A 10,472-nucleotide genomic window follows, 5' to 3' on the forward strand; every position below is an offset into this window, starting at 1 on the left:
GCACCTCTGACCTCTGAGAGAGCTCCAGCAGTTTCCTGTTTGTTTGACAGATGACCTCCGGTTACTAAATAGGTTGTCTTCTCATATAGTCTAGGTGTATTTGAAACTACTATTTGTTTAGCATGTCTCAGGGGACCACACCAGCCATATTCCTACCTTTTGAAGGTCTCTATGACTGGTGGGGTTTCCATGAAGGGTTGTTGTTCAATCTCTAAGTCGTGTCTGACTCTTGGCAACCCCATGGACTGCAGCATGCCAGGCTTCCCTGTTTTTCACTATTTCCTGGAGTTTTGCTCAAATTCATGTCCATTGAGTCAATGATGCTATCGAACCATTTCATCCTCTGCTGCACCACTCTCCTTTGCTTTCAGTCTTTCCCAGCATCAGTGTCTTTTCCAGTAAGTCAGCTCTTTGCCTAGGGTGGCCAAAGTGTTGGAGTTTCCAATTATTATTCAGGGATGATTTCCTTTAGGATTATTGGTTTGATCTCCTTACAGTCCAAGGGATTTTCAAGAGTCTTATCCAGCTTCACAATTTGAAAGCATAGAAACACAAGCTGGAATCAAGATTGCTGGGAGAAATATCATAATCTCAGATATGCAGATGACACCACTCTTATGGCAGAAAGTGAAGAGGAACTAAAAAGCCTCTTGATGAAACTGAAAGAAGAGAGTGAAAAGCTGACGTAAAACTCAACATTCAGAAAACTAAGATCATGGCATCCAGTTCCATCACTTCACAGCAAATAGATGGGGAAGCAGTGGAAACAGTGTCAGACTTTATTTTTCTGGGTGCCAAAATCACTGCAGATGGTGACTGCAGCCATGAAATTAAAAGACACTTACTCCTTGGAAGGAAAGTTCTGACCAACCTAGATAGCATATTGAAAAGCAGAGACATTACTTCACCAACAAAGGTCTGTCTAGTCAAGGCTATGGTTTTTCCAGTGGTCATGTATGGATGTGAGAGTTGGACTGTGAAGAAGGCTGAGCTCTGAAAAATTGATGCTTTTGAACTGCAGTGTTAGAGAAGACTCTTGAGAGTCCCTTGGACTGCAAGGAGATCCAACCAGTCCATTCTGAAGGAGATCAGCCCTGGGATTTCTTTGGAAGGAATGATGTGAAAGCTGAAACTCCAGTACTTTGGACACCTCATGCGAAGAGTTGACTCATTGGAAAAGACTCTGGTGCTGGGAGGGATTGGGGGCAGGAGGAGAAGGGGACGACAGAGGATGAGATGGCTGGATGGCATCACTGACTCGATGGACGTGAGTCTGAGTGAACTCCGGGAGTTGGTGATGGACAGGGAGGCCTGGCATGCTGTGATTCACGGGGTCACAAAGAGTCGGACATGACTGAGTGACTGAATTGAACTGATTCTTTGGTGCTCTGTCTTCTTTATGGTCCAAACTCCCATCCATACATGACTACTGGAAAAACCATAGCTTTGACTATACAGACCTTTGTTGGCAAAGTGATACCTTTGCTTTTTAATACACTGTCTAAGTTTTGTCGTAGCTTTCCTTCCAAGGAGCAAGCATCTTTAATTTTGTGGCTGCAGTCACTGTCCACAGTGATTTTGGAGCCCAGGAAAATAAAATCTGCCACTGTTTCCACTTTTTCCCCTTGTGTTTGCCATCATGTGATGGGACTGGATGGCATGGTCTTAGATTTTGAATGTTGAGTTCTAAGCTACCTTTTTCACTCTCCTTTGTACCTTCATCATGGGTATTCCATTTTTATGTAGATTAACTCTGTGCAGTAGATGGTCAATCAATCCTCAGATCTTCTTCAGAAGCAGTTGCTCTTTATGTAGGTATATATTCAATGTGCCTGTGGAAGGAGATGAGTTCAGGGTCTTCCTATACAGCCATCTTTCCCTTCCCTCAGACAGGGAATATCTGTAATGGTATACTTTCCTTGGAAGAAAAAATGTCCTATGATACTTACTAATCTTACTTACTATAGATGTTACTCATTTGTAAACAAAGCTAATGGTTGGTTTGTTTCCTTAAGACCTAAGAAAGACCAAAGTATAAATTCTTTGACATGCAGTCTAGGGAGGGAATGTGGAGGCAAGTTTTACATCACAGAGGCAAATCATCTTGTTCCTGTATAGTGAGTAATCTCTAAAAGTCTTTTGCATAGGCATTCTCTGTGCCCCCTCTAACATATAAAGCCTCAGAACCCTTTATGGTGCCATACCTCACCATGCTCTCAGTAGACTCACCGTCCAGATTTTCCAGGATTACAGATCTGTCTTCATAGTCATATAAATTTATTCAGGGTACTGTTTTTTCTTTCCCAACCATGGCGCATCTGCACAAACTATCATTTATAGGCTTACAGAATACCTTTCTTGCCTTTATCTGTTCTTGTGATGTCCCAAGAAACATCAGCAGCTCTGGGCACATTTTTACAGAAAATGAAGTATAACAACAGACCAAAAGAATTTACTATAGCATGCATACACACATGCATGCACCATAACTAAGAAACAGCTCACTGATGGTGTGATGGAATGGCCTTGTAAATGCTCTGCTTTTGTATCAGTTGGGAAGTGCACACCAGCATGTTTAGGAGGCTATCTATTCTGTGCAGAACATATCTTAAACCACTGGCCACTACATATTGCCCTCTGTCCTATAGCCAGCATATGTGAACCTAAGAGGGGGAAAGTCACTTTAGCAATAAGATTGAATCATTTACCACGGGAATTTATACTCCCCATTCTTGTGAACTCTGGATTAGTAAGCTCAGAGGTCCTTATGCCTCCTGGGAAGAATATTCCAAAGGGAATACAGCTAAGACTGGCCTCTGACAATTTTGGGGTCCTCATATCACTGAATCTGTAAATGAAAGAGTTATTGCCTAGGGCAATTGTAGGGACGTGAGCAAGAGTGAAAACAAGAGTACATAAGCCATATATTGAAATATCTGAGGGACTTCCACGGTGGTCCAGTGGTTAAGACTCCAAGCTCCCAATGCAGAGGCAGGGGTTTGATCCCTGGTCTGGAAACTACGATCCCACATGTTGTGCACTGCACCTAAAAGATTTTTTTAAAGAAGAAAGAAATATTTGAAAGTTATAAGTCAAATTAACAAAATCTTGTTTACAGATCTTGCGTTCCATTTTTCAATGTTAATAAACATATGTTGTTTCCTCTCTGTCTCTAGTGTCTTATTAAGAGTTTTTTAGAATCTCTGTTCTGGTCAAACCAAATAAGTCCCCAGGGGTAAAGTCCCTAGACCCATGAACTCCCTGCAACTCTCTTCTAGGCAGAATCACTTGATCAGTGTCCTCTGGAACTGCTAATTAGCTTTATTTCTACAACAGCAATATTTTGTAGCACTTTATATTAAAGAACACAGAAAATCTAAGACTCTATGAAGATATTCTTTTCTTTGTACAGGTAAAAGAACATAATAAGGGTAAACAACAATAAGGAAAGTAACTCTAATGTCAGATATGAGCTGCTAAGGATGTGAGTCATATGTTCAAATGCATGAGTGTTACCCTAAAACTGGGTAGCTAGTGTCTGAAGTAACACACTGACAAGCAGTGGAGTATAAGCATAAAAGGGGTATTGATATGTTGCAGAAAGTAAACTGACTTTGGCCTTTTATTAGAGTCACACAGCTTTTGCATTAGGGTAACATGAAAGATATTAGGAAAAGTCAAATGAGTTTTTAATGTTTGGGGTTTAGCACTCTGTTGCCAAGATGATTATATGAATGATTCTCATCCTCTGTAGTTTGATAAACAGGTAAGAAAAATTGCTGACATAAGAAACTAAGAAAACAAGGGTTCTTGTAATCTCCATTAGTTCTTCAAAAGACATAAATTATAAACCAATGCTCTGAAAAAGGGAAAAAAATTAATTTGGTACTTGTAATATTTTCAAGATGAAAAAAAGTCTGAATAGGAACTACCTGAATAGAAGAGACATCCAAAAATGTGAAACTGAATAAATTATTTCCAGTGTAAATATCATCTTATAATATGATATGGAAAGTAGACAAGTAAAATAAAAACTTAAATATCAGTTGGCTCTACTACTCTCTTAAGGGCTTTATAATTTTTGAATTTTGCTTTTTAAATTTTGTCTTTAATCTGTAAGTAGAATGCAGAAGGTTTAGAGAGAGTTGACATATGTGATTTCTTTGGACATAGAAGTACACGAAAAGAGATCCCAAGAGAAAATGTAAAAGGGATTGAGTTTTTGAGTCTTGAAAACTGAAAGCTTAGTTTGCTGAGTATATATACATAAAAAGTTAATTGAAAGAGACATTGAAAATCATTTTCTTGCACACTGTTATGACAAGTAAAAGAACTGTTCTTAATTTAGGAGAAGCAGATATTTACTTAGGTGTGGAGACAAATTTATGACAATTTTTAAACAAAATGCAGGGCATTTCAGCTGAGGGAAGTTATACCCTCTCAATATTTTTAGGTTGAGAAGGAAATTTACAATGATAGTCTAGATTTTCAAAACTAAAAGATGTCATAGTCCCCTTTCAGCTTAATAATTCTATAATTTGGAACCATAGCTGCCAATATTTCCCTTATCTATAAAGATTAAATGTCTTGGAATCTATGTCTGGAAGATTAATTGATTCTACATGGATCAAGAAAGGGAATTAATCACAATAAAAGGCAAAGGATTAGGCCTTTTCTTTTATATCTGAATACTTAATTACTTTAATAAAGAGTTACAATTAATGTGTTTGAGAAAATCAATCTAACAATTTTCTCCTTTGAGGAAAACCAGTCTGTAAGAGAACGGGGTTTTAGAACATCATCAGTCAGGAGGTGGTTTCTAGATACTGACTCCTAGGTGACTAGACATCATGGCGTTTCCCTGGTGGCTCAATGGTAAAGAATCCACCTGCAATACAGGAGACACAGGTTTGATCTTTGGGTCAGGAAGATTCCCTGAAGAAGGAAATAACCCAATCCAGTATTCTCACCTGTGAGATCTCATGGAGAGAGGAACCTGGCACTCTACAGTCTGTGGTGTCACAAAAGAGTTGGACACGACTTAGTAACTAAACAAGAGGTGACTAGACATCATATCCTGGTGTCTCCATCTAGACTTTCACACTTAGAACTGTGAGTTTCTGTATTATGATATTTGATGTATACTTTTCTTCCTTTTAGTACATCTAGGGAAATTTTAATTTTGACTTCTAAGCTCTTTTTTCCAGTACTTATTTCACAGTAAGTAAATCACTCTTAGCATTATCCTATCAGGCTTCATGGTTATAGTTCTTTCCCCTGTAAACTCATTTTCCTCAAATTCCAGTTCTTAAGTAGTTGAAGGTATTGGAGATCCAAAGGGCAAATAAACCTTACAATTTGATGTGTATAATTGATAAGGCTTATGGAGAACATCTTCGAAGAGACTGAGTGCAGAAAAGATACCAGAAATACAGTACTAAATGTGGTTTATGATTATAAAATTTCTGAAGAGTGGGCCCAGAAAGTCATGAAAGTCATATTTCTTAAACTGTCTCATGAAGTAGGCCTTGTCTTTTCTCTTCTTGTCATTATACACATACTTTCTTTAATCCTTTTTTCTTTTTGGTACTCATTTGAACATAGTTTCTTTTCCTTATCCCTTCACTTTGATAATCTAGTCTCTATTCTTTTAGTCTCTTGAGAACTCTTCTCAGTCTTTTAGTGCATCTCACCAGTTATATAATCAGGGATATTGTAATGTTTTTTTAAACATCCAATTATACCCATTCTATCTTTGTTGACTTGTTATAAGTCATTGCATCTGGTCCCATCACTTCATGGGAAATAGATGGGGAAACAGTGGAAACAGTGTTTATTTTGGGGGGCTCCAAAATCACTGCAGATGGTGACTGCAGCCATGAAATTAAAAGACGCTTGCTCCTTGGAAGAAAAATTATGACCAACCTAGACAGCATATTGAAAAGCAGAGACATTACTTTGCCAACAAAGGTCCATCTAGTCAAGGCTATGATTTTTCCAGTGATCATGTATGGATGTGAGAGTTGGACTGTGAAGAAAACTGAGTGCCAAAGAATTTATGCTTTTGAACTGTGGTATTGGAGAAGACTCTCGAGAGTCCCTTGGACTGCAAGGAGATTCAACCATTCCATTCTAAAGGAGATCAGCCCTGGGATTCCTTTGGAGGGACTGATGCTAAAGCTGAAACTCCAGTACTTTGGCCACCTCATGCGAAGAGTTGTCTCATTGGAAGAGACTCTGATGCTGGGAGGGATTGGGGCAGGAGGAGAAGGGGACAACAGAGGATAAGATGGCTGGATGGCATCACTGACTCGATGGACGTGAGTCTGAGTGAACTCTGGGAGTTGGTGATGGACAGGGAGGACTGGTGTGTGGCAAATTCATGGGGTCACAAAGAGTTGGACACGACTGAGCAACTGAACTGAACTGAAGTACATAATCTGCTATTACTATTACTGTAAGATTTGCAGTCTGATTCTCCTATATTGAAGGATATCTGTTTACATCCTATTTTTCACATCACTGAAAATTTTAGCCAATTTTTCACAGAACCAATATTTTTGGTATCTCCCTCTCTTCTTTTTTGGGCTTTCCTCAAGGCTCAGAGGGTAAAGAATATACCCACAATCCAGGAGATGTGGTTTTGATCCCTCGGTTGTGATCCATGGGGTTGCAGTGTAAGACGTAACTGAGCACACACACATTCATACTATATTCTTACAATCAAGTCAGCTAGAGAAAGAAAATATTTTTAACTTTTTATTTTATATTAGAGCATATTTGATTAAAAATGTGTTAGTTTCAGGTGTACAACAAAGTGATTCACTTATAATACATATACATGTATCTGTTTCTTTTTCAAATTCTTCTCATAATTAGGGTGTTACAACATATTGAGCAGAGTTCTCTGTGCTATACAGTAGGTCCCTGTTGGTTATCTATTTTAAGTGTGAAAGTGAAGTTGCTCAGTCATGTCCAATTTTTTGCAACCCCATGGACTGTAACCTACCAGGCTCCTCCATCCATGGGATTTTCCAGGCAAGAATACTGGAGTAGGTTGCCATTTAGTATAGTAGTGTGCAAATGTAATAATGAAGAGAAAATATATTTACAGCACTGTAACTTTACATCATCTGTTTATAAGATAAATCATCTGTCTATACCTACATCTATATATCTTGTAGGATACAAAATATTGTTTATATTACATATGTTGCTAACACTAGACATCAAAAAAGAAAAGATAAAGTGAAGAGAGACTGATTCTTAGTCATAACAATTTATATACTGATAATGAAGAAGCAGGAATATGATTGCCTCAAAGTAACCTAGAGTAATCAATACAATTGCTTCATGGTAGCCTTGCCAATTCAATAATGAATGAACCACTATAAAATTTTATGGTATATCAGTCAGTCACTTCAGCCCCTCAGTCGTGTCCAACTCATTTTGACCCCATGGACTGTAGCATGCCAGGCTTCTCTGTCCATCACCAACTCCCAGAGCTTGCTCAAACTCATGTCCATCGAGTCACTGATGCCATACAACCATCTCATCTTCTATCGTCGCCTTCTCCTCTTGCCTTCAAATCTTTCCCAGCATCAAGGTCTTTTCCAATGAGTCAGCTCTTCATATCAGGTGGCCAAAGGATTGGAGTTTCAGCTTTAGCATCAGTCCTTCCAATGAATATTCAGGACTTGTTTCCTTAAGGATTGACTGGTTTGATCTCCTTGCAGTTCAAAGGACCCTCAAGAGTCTTCTCCAATACCATGGTTCAAAAGCATCAGTTCTTCAGTGCTCAGCTTTCCTTATGGTCCAGCTCTCACATCCATACATGACTACTGGAAAAACCATAGCTTTGACTACACAGACCTTTTTCAGCAAAGTAATGTCTCTGCTTTTTAATATGCTGTTTAGCTTGGTCATAGCTTTTCTTCCAAGGAGCAGGAGTCTTTTAATTTCATGGCCTCAAGCACTATCTTCAGTGATTTTGGACCCATAGAAACATAAAGTCTGTCACCGTTTCCATATTTCCCATGAAGTGATGGGACCAGATGCCATGATCTTTGTTTATTGAATGTTGAGTTTTGAGCCACCTTTTTCATTCTCTCACTTTCATCAGGAGCCTCTTTAGTTCTTTGCTTTCTGCCATAAGGGTGGTGTCATCTGCATATCTGATGTTATTGATATTTCTCCCAGCAATCTTGATCCCAACTTTTGCTTTATCCAGCCCGGCATTTAGCATGATGTACTCCACATATGTCAAATAATCAGGGTGACAATATATAGCCTTGACGTACTCCTTTCCCTATCTGAAACCAGTCTGTTGTTCCATGTCCGGTTCTAACGGTTGCTTCTTGACCTGCACACAGATTTGTCAGGAGGCAGATCAGGAGGTCTAGTATTCCCATCTCTTGAAGAATTTTCTACAGTTAGCTGTGATCCACACAGTCCAAGGCTTTGATGTAGTCAATGAAGCAGAAATAGATGTTTTTTCAGGAACCCTGTTGCTTTTTTGATGATCCAATGAATGTTGACCAAGTACGGGTGGCCACGACGGCACACAAGCACGGCCAAGAGGAGCTACCCCAATCCAAGGAGCGGTGCATGCATGGGAGCAGGAGGGCCTAGAGGAGCTACTCCAAGTTCAAGGTCAGGAGGGGTGGCGGTGAGGAGATACCCCTCATCCAAGGTAAGGAGCAGCGGCTGAGCTTTGCTGGAGCAGCCATGAAGAGATACCTCACATCCAAGGTAAGAGAAACCCAAGTAAGACGGTAGGTGTTGCAAGAGGGAATCAGAGGGCAGACACACTGAAATCATAATCACAGAAAACTAGTCAATCTAATCACACTAGGACCACAGCCTTGTCTAACTCAATGAAACTAAGACATGCCCTGTGGGGCCACCCAAGACAGGTGGGTCATTGTGGAGACATCTGACAAAATGTGGTCCACTGGAGAAGGGAATGGCAAACCACTTCAGTATTCTTGCCTTGAGAACCCCAGGAACAGTATGAAAAGGAGAAATGATAGGATACTGAAAGAGGAACTCCCCAGGTCAGTAGGTGCCCAATATGCTACTGGACATCAGTGGAGAAGTAACTACAGAAAGAATGAAGGGATGGAGCCAAAGCAAAAGCAATACCCAGTTGTGGATGTGACGGGTGATAGAAGCAAGGTCCGAAGCTATAAAGAGCAATATTGCATAGGAACCTGGAATGTCAGGTCCATGAATCAAGGCAAATTGGAAGTGGTCAAACAGGAGGTAGCAAGAGTGAACATTGACATTCTAGGAATCAGTGAACTAAAATGGACTGAAATGGGTGAATTTAACTCAGATGACCATTATATCTACTACTGCGGACAGGAATCCCTTAGAAGAAATGGAGTAGCCATCATGGTCAACAAAAGAGTCTGAAATGCAGTACTTGGATGCAATCTCAAAAACGACAGAATGATCTCTGTTCGTTTCCAAGGCAAACCATTCAATATCACAGTAATCCAAGTCTATGCCCCAACCAGTAACGCTGAAGAAGCTGAAGTTGAACGGTTCTATGAACACCTACAAGACCTTTTAGAACTAACACCCAAAAAAGATGTCCTTTTCATGATAAGGGAATGGAATGCAAAAGCAGGAAGTCAAGAAACACCTGGAGTGACAGGCAAATTTGGCCTTGGAATACGGAATGAAGCAGGGCAAAGACTAATAGAGTTTTGCCAAGAAAATGCACTGGTCATAGCAAACACCCTCTTCCAACAACACAAGAGAAGACTCTACACATGGACATCAGCAGGTGGTCAACACCGAAATCAGATTGATTATATTTTTTGCAGCCGAAGATAGAGAAGCTCTATAGTCAGAAAAAACAAGACTGGGAACTGACTGTGGCTCAGATCATGAGACTGGAAAAGGTCAGATTTCATTCCAATCCCAAAGAAAGGCAATGCAAAAGAATGCTCAAACTACTGCACAATTGCACTCATCTAACATGCTAGTAAAATCATGCTCAAAATTCTCCAAGCCAGGCTTGAGCAATATGTGAACCGTGAAATTCCAGATGTTCAAGCTGGTTTCAGAAAAGGCAGAGGAACCAGAGATCAATTTGCCAACATCCGCTGGATCATGGAAAGAGCAAGAGAGTTCCAGGAAAACATCTATTTCTACTTTATTGACTATGCCAAAGCCTTTGACTGTGTGGATCACAATAAACTGCGGAAAATTCTGAAAGACATGGGAATACCAGACCACCTGACTTGCCTCTTGAGAAACCTAGATGCAGGTCAGGAAGCAACAGTTAGAACCACACATGGAACAACAGACTGGTTCCAAATAGGAAAAGGAGTATGTCAAGGCTGTATATTGTCACCGTGCTTGTTTAACTTATATGCAGAGTACATCATGAGAAATGCTGGGCTGGAAGAAGCACAAGCTGGAATCAGGATTGCTGGGAGAAATATCAATAACCTCAGATA

The sequence above is a fragment of the Bos indicus x Bos taurus genome, chromosome 10 (genome assembly GCF_003369695.1).
Source record: "Bos indicus x Bos taurus breed Angus x Brahman F1 hybrid chromosome 10, Bos_hybrid_MaternalHap_v2.0, whole genome shotgun sequence".
NCBI lineage: Eukaryota > Metazoa > Chordata > Mammalia > Artiodactyla > Bovidae > Bos > Bos indicus x Bos taurus.